This window comes from Sphaerodactylus townsendi, linkage group LG06, assembly GCF_021028975.2.
Source record: "Sphaerodactylus townsendi isolate TG3544 linkage group LG06, MPM_Stown_v2.3, whole genome shotgun sequence".
Taxonomy (NCBI): Eukaryota; Metazoa; Chordata; class Lepidosauria; order Squamata; family Sphaerodactylidae; genus Sphaerodactylus; species Sphaerodactylus townsendi.
The window spans coordinates 111,428,760-111,437,888 of NC_059430.1; the positions used below are offsets into that span (position 1 = coordinate 111,428,760).

The following is a 9,129-nucleotide window of genomic DNA, read 5'->3' on the forward strand; positions in this document are numbered from 1 at the left end:
ACTCCACAGAAAAGGGCCGTTAGAACTAAGCTATATTTATCAGAGACAGTGTCCCCATAGAACTTGTTTTAGTATTCTTTATACAGATGGTTTCAGGTTTCTCATCTCTGCTGGTTCAACTCCCAAACTTGTTTTTGTTTATCTATTCCCTTGTGGGAATCAAACTCACAATTTTTTTTGTTATTGTTGCAATTTTCTGCTTTTATGACAGAACAGACACATTTGTCAGCGTTATTTGTACAGGCATAGTCTGTCAAACCTTACATATTTTATCAATTTCCTTAATAGTCTGCCTTTCCTTCTGAGACTTAAAGTGGATTACAAAATTAAAAACAAGGTAATAAAACAACATCACACATACAATAAACAGTGCAGTACAATAACCGCGGTGATACAGAGCAATACGATAAAAATGCGAGACAAAAAATTCACAGATATTAAAACTGCAACTCTGTTTCCTTTATAAGAAAGTCCCCTCGGACACTGCCGTTTTGCATGGCAGCTTTGCATTTAGAAATGCACGAGGTCACTTGCAGTTAAAACACAAGTGACAATAGCCATGCAATAAATCAGGACAGGCATCTTCCAGGTGGGATTTGGAACTTTCTCAGAATTACAACTGATCTCTAGATGACATAGTTCTCCCAGAAGAAATGGCAGCTTCAGAAGGTAGATTCTATGGAATTACATCCCTGTTAATCTTCCTCTCCACCCTGAGCTGGATAGCTTAAGCTAGCCTGATCTCACTGGATCATGGAAGCTAAGGAGGGTCATCCCAAAGGCGTAGCTCCAAGGGGACAGGGGGGTGCATGAGGCATGGGGCGCACCCCAGTGGGGTCGTTGCAAGGGTGTTTTGGGGGCATGGGGAGGGCGTGGCAGGGGCGTGGCAGGGCGTGGCAGGGGTGTTCCAAGGTGGGACAGGGGTGGAGGGCGCACCAATGCACCAGGTGTTTCCCCCTTCGCTACGCCTCTGGGTCAGCCCTGACGGGTATTTGGATGGAAGACCTCCAAGAAATACCAAGGTCATCATGCAGAGGCATACAATGGCAAACTACTTCTGAATGCCTCTTGCCTTGAAAACCCTACGGGGGTCACCATGAGTCAGATATGACTTGACAGCATTTTTCACCACCACCAATCCTCCCCCTCCCAACTCCATCCTCCCCAGTTACTACCCACTCCCATCCCTGCCAAAACTCCAGGAATTTGGCAAGCCAGAGTTGGCAACTCTGTTAAGAATACAATAATGTAATCTGTAAAGCAAACCTTTGCCAGGACTGAAGTTTGATTTTGAAAAGGCCTTCAAGAATAGTTTAAACAAAACTGATGCTGAAGTGAGAACATCCAAAGAGCGGGAGGTCCAGTAAGTACGGGAGGCTGCCAAGAGGTAGTCAGATCTTTTCTGTCTTCCTCACACCCCTTTATCAATAATAACAACACTATGTTGGGGGAAAAGACTTGATCCAGTTTTGCATGATGTTGATTATTTTTGTGGTAATTGATACATTAATGGAACAGTGGGTCCCCATCTTTTATATCTGATATCCCACCAAAGTGTTCTATCAAAGAACCAGGTTCCAACCACCAGAGGGAAAAAAAGTCCACTTTCCCCCCAAGAATGGCATTTATAAATTTACTGGAATTCTGTTATTACATTTGTCCATTGCTGTAAGTTTAAAGGATACCAAAAATTGCACTAATATTGTTTGGGGCTAAATGTGATTGCTATGTCCTTAAAACACAAACAATAATTACAATTCTTTTAGCCAGTGTAGCGTAGAGTTGTTTAGCCAGTATAGTGGAGAAGAGCAGGTGGACTCCAATCTGGAGAACTGCGTTTCATTCCCCACTCCTCCACGTGCAGCCTGCTGGGTGACCTTGGGCTAGCCACAGTTCTCTCAGAACTCCCTCAGCCCCACCTACTTCACAAGGTGTCTGTTGCAGGGAGAAGAAAGGAAGAAGTTTGTAAGCTTCTTTGAGTCTCCTTACAGGAGAGAAAAGCAGGGGATGCATACAAACTCCTCTTCTCTTCTAGCTGAAAATAATAACAACACTGTTGAATTTAATTTTTACTATTACAACTGCAAAATCCATGGGAGAGGAATAGAAGCACAATGGACTGTCTTTGAAAGGTAGCGGCACATCAAAGATACCTGCTGGTGGGCAACAGAAATGAACAACAGAGAGGAAGAAAATTGATTAATTTGAAATGTGTTCTTGGATGAGAGTTTTATGAAAACCATGGGCAGTCATAAAGAGAAATAAGAGGGTTCTAGATCAAATCAAGTTTGAATTCTCCCTAGAGGCTAAAATGACTAAACTGAGGCTATCATACTTCGACCACATCATGAGATGACAAGAGTCACTAGAAAAGGCAAGTGCCAGCATGATGTAGTGCACAGGTGTCAAACTCATGGCCCTCCAGATGCTATGGACTACAGTTCCCATCACCCCCTGTTAGCATGATGATGACAGGGAATGATGGGAACTGTAGTCCATAACATCTGGAGGGCCATGAGTTTGACACCTATGATGTAGTGGTTAAGAGCAATCCGGAGAACCGGGTTTGATTCTTCACGCCTTCACATAAGCAGTGGACGCTGATCTGGAGAACCAGGTTTGTTTCCCCACTTCTCCACATGAAGCCTGCTGGATGAACTTGGGCCAATCACAGTTCTTTCAGAACCCTCAGCTCCACCTGTCTGTCAAAGTGTTTGTTGTGACAAGGGAAAGGGAGGGAGTTATATATGACACATATAAGTACTTATTGTGCAGTTCTATTGTACTTCTCTGGCAATACTCTGCTTAGATTATCCCATTCTTGTTGCCAACATCCATCACACCATAATCTGGAGCAAAGCAGACATAAGCCTTTTTCTCACCATCAGACTGAATCAGCACATTGACCTTGGCCATGTCATTGCTGCAGATGGTGAGACCTTTCTTCGCTCAAATAAAGACACAACAACGACAGGCTGGAAAAGGAATGGGCCGCAGCCCAGTTAATTAATATATAATAATCAATAACATGATCAAACTTCAACTATGTACAAAATGAAGCTGGGCGGCAAACGGGTCGCACATCAACATCCCAATCTCCATTGGGAAATGTCGGGAAGGGAAGCCCCAGAGATATCACTCTGGCTTCCACCCTTCCCGCCTTTGCTGAGGAGACGGGCACCGGCTAAGCCCATGGCCGCCTACCGGCCCGCCCTCCTCTCCTTGCTTGCTGGGGTGTCGGGCACCAGCTAAGCCCACGGCCGCCTATTGGCCCGACCCAACCCCACTCCCTGGGGTGTCGGGCAGCGGCCCGGCCTGCCGGCCTGCCAGCCTGCCCGCCCCACCCCCGGCCCTTCCACAGGGCACAAGCCTGGGAGAACCTGCCAGAAGGCTCGTTTTCTCCCCAGATGTGCGACTCCCGTTGTCAAACCCGCCACGAGCTGCCCCTCTTGCAGCTCCCTGCCCAAGCTTCTCAAGCCTGAGCCTGTCTGGTCCTCACCAATCGGAGGAGGGTGTAGCGCACTGATTGCAGCCAAAGGTCCAAGCCCCACCGGGACAGGTGGACACCATCTGGCTCGAACAGATCTTTGTTATCCTGCGAAATCTCTGCATGGTCCGCCACCGCTCCCCCGAGGGAGAGCCCACCTTGGTGGCCGCCTTGTTGACCTTCTGGCGGGCCCTGTCCACGGCCGCGGGGTCCATCGCCCCACTCCAGTGCACCCGCTGGAGGAGATCTGACCACACCAAAGTCATACCGGGCCGGTGCTTCGCCAGGCTCCGTAGCGTGGTGGCCACCGCCCATCTCAGTTCAAGGCCCGACCTGGCCGGGAGGTCCTCCTCCCCCAGGTGGACGACTAAAATGTCCGGTGTGGCCAATTGGAAAATGTATTCGATAAGCTTGCATTCAAGCTCATCCCATAGCATGTTCCCTTGCCCCAACCAGGTGATTCTCACGTGAGCCGCGAGTCCGAGATGCCGGCACCAATCGGATGAGCAGGCATAGTCCCTGGCATGATTGATGATGCTGTGCCCCACGACCGACACCTGTCGGAAAACAGTCTGCGGCATCCCTGGAGGCACTGAAAGGGAATCAACATGTTAAGTGAGGGCGGATGTAAGCCTGAAAAGCGTCCGAGCGCCACCTGCCCAAGGTGCGGATTTCGTCATGGGTCCTGCCCTGCTGGGCCGCGGTTGTGGCGGCCCCAATCCTGAAGGAGTGCAGGCCGCACTCGGTGGCTGGCAATTCTGCCCGGGCCAGGCAAGCCCTCAACACCGCCAGCATCTGGAACCTGGTAAGGGGGGACCCATCCCCGTGCACCAGGAGCATCCCGCCTTGCCGTGGCCTGTGGCGGAGCCAAGTGGTTAGTGAGGCAAGGGGGCAGGTCACATCACCCGGCAAGACCGGCATCGTGACCCAGGCACCATGGCCCTTTTGATTGGTTTTGGAATGGGCAAGCCATGCATAGACCATGTCTCCGGACAAGACCAGGTGCTGCTGCTGCAGCACCGTACCTGGAAGCCGGTCCCTGGTGGGGGCCACCAGCTCCCCCAGCCTGAAAGCCCCGTGATGCACCAGGTGGAAAGCAGCTGTAAAGAGCAGGCGCTCATAGTGTGAAGCGCACACCTGCCGCAACTCCCCTGTGGCTGCTTGGAGCACCTCCCTGGTGATGGGGCGCCTTAAGTCCCTATGGCTGGGGCCCGAGCGCCACCAGCCAGCACCAGCCGGCAGACGACAATGTTTTAGTTACATCCGGGAAGCCAGAGATCCTGCAATAAAATGCAATCCCGGCCAGCTGCACCCCCATGGATTGTGGGTGCATGCCCCGCCCATGGAGGTAAACTAGGTACTTAAGTAGGAGGCCTGTATCCACCCCACTGCGGACCGACCGACCTGTTGTCGCGGCGTAGCTCTGGAAGTCGCGCACGGCTCTGTCGTACTGTCTACACGTGGCCTGTGCCAACGAATTCAAAACACCTGTGATGACGGTTCGCTGCCAAGGTTCCACAGGGACGCTGGAACTGTCGCCGGGAACAGCTCTGCCCCGGGGGCCAGGCGCCTGATGCGATCCCCCTGCTGGCGAGATAAGGCATCGGCAATCTCATTCTGCAAACCTGGAACGAAAGCAGCTATAAAGGAGATGTTATACTTCAAGCAGGTAAGGACAAGATCGCGCACCAGACGCATGACCCGTGCAGATTTGCTAGATTGCCTGTTCACCACTCACATGACGGCCTGGTTGTCGAACCAGAAGAGCACCCTCTTATCGAGCCAACAGTCGTGCCAGATGTGCACCGCCACCAGAATGGGAAACAGTTCAAGGAAGGTGAGGTCCCTAGTGATTCCCAGTGCGTGCCAAGATGCAGGCCAGAGGCCCTGTGCCCAGTGACCCTGGAAGTATACACCGAACCAAAGGCCCCTGAGGCATCAGAATGCACCTGTAGCTCCAGGCCAGGTTCTACAGACATCTGCCACAAGGAAATGCCATTACAAGCCTCTTGGAGAAAATGTTTCAAGCCAAACCTTAAAGGTCCCTCTTTACGAGAGAAGTCCCTTTGTAACCCTAACGTGATGGTTGGGGGGGCCTGTAGCCAGACAAAGACCTCGGCCAGCCGAGGGATGCCAGGAGTGCACCCTGCCTGAATTGCCACCACCCTACGGTAGGCAAGAATTAAAAGGTGACCCAGTAAGGACTGCTTGGACCAGGCGCACCCTGCATTTTCGCGAGGGGCATGATCGACTGGATTAGGGTTGGCTAGAAGCGAGGCAGCTTGTCTCTGGGGAGTGAGTGGACATACCATGGACCGCGGTCAATCAGCTGTATATGCCTCTCTAAGTAGCATTGAGGTGTATGGGCAAAGTGGGCCCCCTCCATCTTATTGGGAGCCAAAGGGACCCCTATTCTCCGGCTGCCAGCATTTGAAGAGGCCCCCAGTGCCATTCCTCGCGACTCCCTGGAGTGCCCTGCCTGCCGCATAAAACAGGAAATCATCCAAGCAGAGTGAAATCACCAACCCGGAGGGCACCCTCTGCCTGGGAAGCCCATTTGAAGAGGAAAGTGCTGAAGGCCTCGAATGCGGCACAGGCTATGGAGCATCCCATGGAAAATTGCCTTGTCCACGTGCCAGAGCCCTTGAAAGTGGATGCCCAACAGCTCAAAAAAATCTAGGGGGGCAATGGGCAGGAGCCGAAGAAGGCGGACTGGATATCGCATTTCGCCAGTAATGCACCCGGGCCAGCTTGCCTGAGGATAAGGCTGATGGCCTGCGTCTAGGGTGAGCATACCGCACTGTACATACCCAGGGGTCTATAAGGGAAATCGTTAACTGAGTTGCCCCACCAGGGGATGGGAGGGAGGTGTTGCATCAGGTGAAACTCCCCCGGGGTCTTCTTATAGCCACCACGCCAATGGGGAGACCCTCCAAGTTGGGGAGTGGAGGCTGGCTGTAGGGACCGGCAACTCGGTACCGGCCCCCTCACTTCCTTATCCGCCAGCTTATCTGCCACCACGCCGGGGTGATCCAGGACCGATTTTTTTATTTTGTTAGCCTGATAGGCCTTCCTGCACCCCTTCTTGATATATGGGATTCTGAAACCCGTTGCAAAGCCATCCCCAAAAGGCGCAGCTGCACACCTTGTCAGGGTCCAATGCTTGCAGCCAGTCTAACAGCACCCCAGCCGGATGGGTGTGGGGGCAAAAGGTCTGCAGCAAAGCTGAAGTTTCAATGCTTTTGGGAGGCAGCAGCGACCGCCCTGGCAGCCCACGGCATCCTTCTGAAGAGAGGCCCGGTGCCAGGGGAACGGGCCTGCCGTCGTAGCGGAGGGCGACCCGCACTGGCTTTTGTGCAGCCCACCCTGCTGTAGTGGTTTCCAGAACAATTGGAGCAAACGCGGAAAGTCATACTTGCATTTTGAGTTCGTGCTGGCAAGCGCCTCTATTATAAATTCCCAGCAAGTCCCTTTCGGCCATCCCCCCATTTCCAGGTAGCTTCTGGGAGGCCTCACCGGTGGCGGGAGGGCTCCGATGCTCCTTTCACTTGGCGGGCTGGACCACTCCACCATCCATGTTTGTGAGTGCGTGGATAGAGGTCCCAGCCAAAGCGGCTCCTTAATGGGAAGTGTTCTTGCGTGATAGCCCTCATCATAGGCTATGGTCGCCGGGTTAAGCCCGGCCAAGGACCGGGCCCGCCTTGCACGTGGTATTGCCATATGGGCCATCAAGTGCCGGGTTAACGCAGGGCAGGCAATTGGCAGCCGCCATCAGGGCCAGGTAGGTATTCCAGTAAAGCCCTGCAACCCGGTTGTTAAAGGTCCGCTCCGCCACTGCCGGATCCTTCTGTTTCTTATCGGCCTTGCCCCCGGACAGAAGCCCTGCTCCCTCCTGCCGCAGGCATCTGAATCACGTCCACGTGAAAGACCCGATGCGAGGAGCCCGGCTCCCCTCGAGACTTCCTGGGAGGTGTGGGACTAAGGAGAGTTCCCCGTTGTGCGTCGGGGACCACGGCGCCTAATAGATGAAGGCCTCCAACCCCTCGAAGAGCGCCTGCATTTTACGCGCTAGCCAGGGGGGGGGAGAGCAGGCACCTTCTCCCCTTGAAACCAGAACTCCCCGCTAAGCTTGCATTTCCATCATCCTCAGTTGACTCACCCGGGATGAAGAGGGAGCTGGGCAAATCCGCCTGGAGGACCGGAAGTGTCAGCGACGACAGCTTCTTTCCCTCCAGCCCTCCCGGCTCGGAGGGGTCGCTTCCACGGATCTATCCACCAACGTGGATGCACTCACTGGAGGAGACATTGGCTGGAGTTCTTCTGCTGTGCCCACAGGGATCGCCTCCCCGGATGAAGAAGGCTGCGCCGCCAAGACCCGCCGACTCACCTCCCTGCCTAGGGGATAAGCCCAAGGCCGAGGTGGCAGAAGTGCACCTCGCCCAGCGGCCGCCGCCGATCCATGGCCTTCACCATCACGGAGCCTCTCCTCCCCACTGCCCCGGGCCCCATCTGGGCACACGCGCTGTTGAGGAGGGCCCGGGCCCTGCCGGAAGGTGGCAGGTCCTCCTGGGAGGAGCTCCTTGCTCTTAGCCAGCTTAGGGACCCATTAGCGGTGAAGCTGAGACCCATGGCCAACAGCCAAGAGTGATGAAAATAGGGGAGAAGTGGGATGGAGAGGAAAAGGAACGAAGAGAAATGATAAGTACTAACAGGTGAAGTCAGACCAAGAAGGAAGGTGCCTGAGGAAGAGGTAAGGAGTAGACCAAGCAAAGTGGGAGTAATGGCCAAGACCAGGCTCCTTCCATAGGCCTTACGCATTTCGACTCAAGGTCTGCACACCACGCCTTTCTGAGTCTCGCCGCCGGGAAGGGCGAGGTCTGGGTGAGGCGTTCTTATATACCCTGGCTCCTCCCGCCTTTACCGGCCGGGAGCCAATCAATGCACCCCGTTTCTGCAGCATGCCGCCAAGCCATGCTTGCAACTTATTTTTGCTCCTTGGCTCACCCCGGCAGCAATGGCTGCCCCCGGTTATTCGGTTGCAGCTTTTATGTCATATAACTTCTTGACTGCTTGCTTTATCTCGTGCTTGTTTGCTTTCATGTCCTCAATGAAGACCAGTGTGTAGCTGTCCTCTATCTTCTTCAGAGCTGACTCTGTAGTCGGTGGGAACTTAATGATGGCATCGTGGTCCTACTTGTTCCTGCTTGGTGCACTCTTCTGTGGATACTTGGGCTGCCTCCATAACTGCAGCGTTTTGGGTCTTCAGAAGGTGGGCGACATCCTAACCTTCTTCTTGGTGTGACTAGGGTCACCTTCCGAGACTGCCTTTTTAGCCCTCAAGGCTTTGTACTTTGCCTCAGTCTTAGCTGGGACAGACTCCTTCTTGACTTTCAGTGCCATCTTGGAGAGGCAAAAAAGGGGGAAGTTGTAAGCCTTCTTATGGTTGAGAATGGGTATAAATCCAAAGTACAGCCTAAGATAAGCTTTATCTGATAATTATGCTGCTAGAAGTTAAAATGACTAAACTGAAGCTACTGTACTTTAGCCACTGGAAAAGACTCACTAGAAAAGACAGTAATTCTAGGAAATATTGAAGACAGTAGAAAAAGAAGGCCCACCATGAGATTGATTGGCTCAACAAA

The 9,129-nt window shown here is 53.0% G+C and overlaps 1 pseudogene; it reads right to left on the bottom strand.

Annotated features, from left to right (window-relative positions):
- Positions 1 to 2,805: 2,805 nt before the first annotated feature.
- On the bottom strand, positions 2,806 to 8,887 carry LOC125434421 (annotated as a pseudogene).
- Between the last annotated feature and the right edge of the window lie 242 nt (positions 8,888 to 9,129).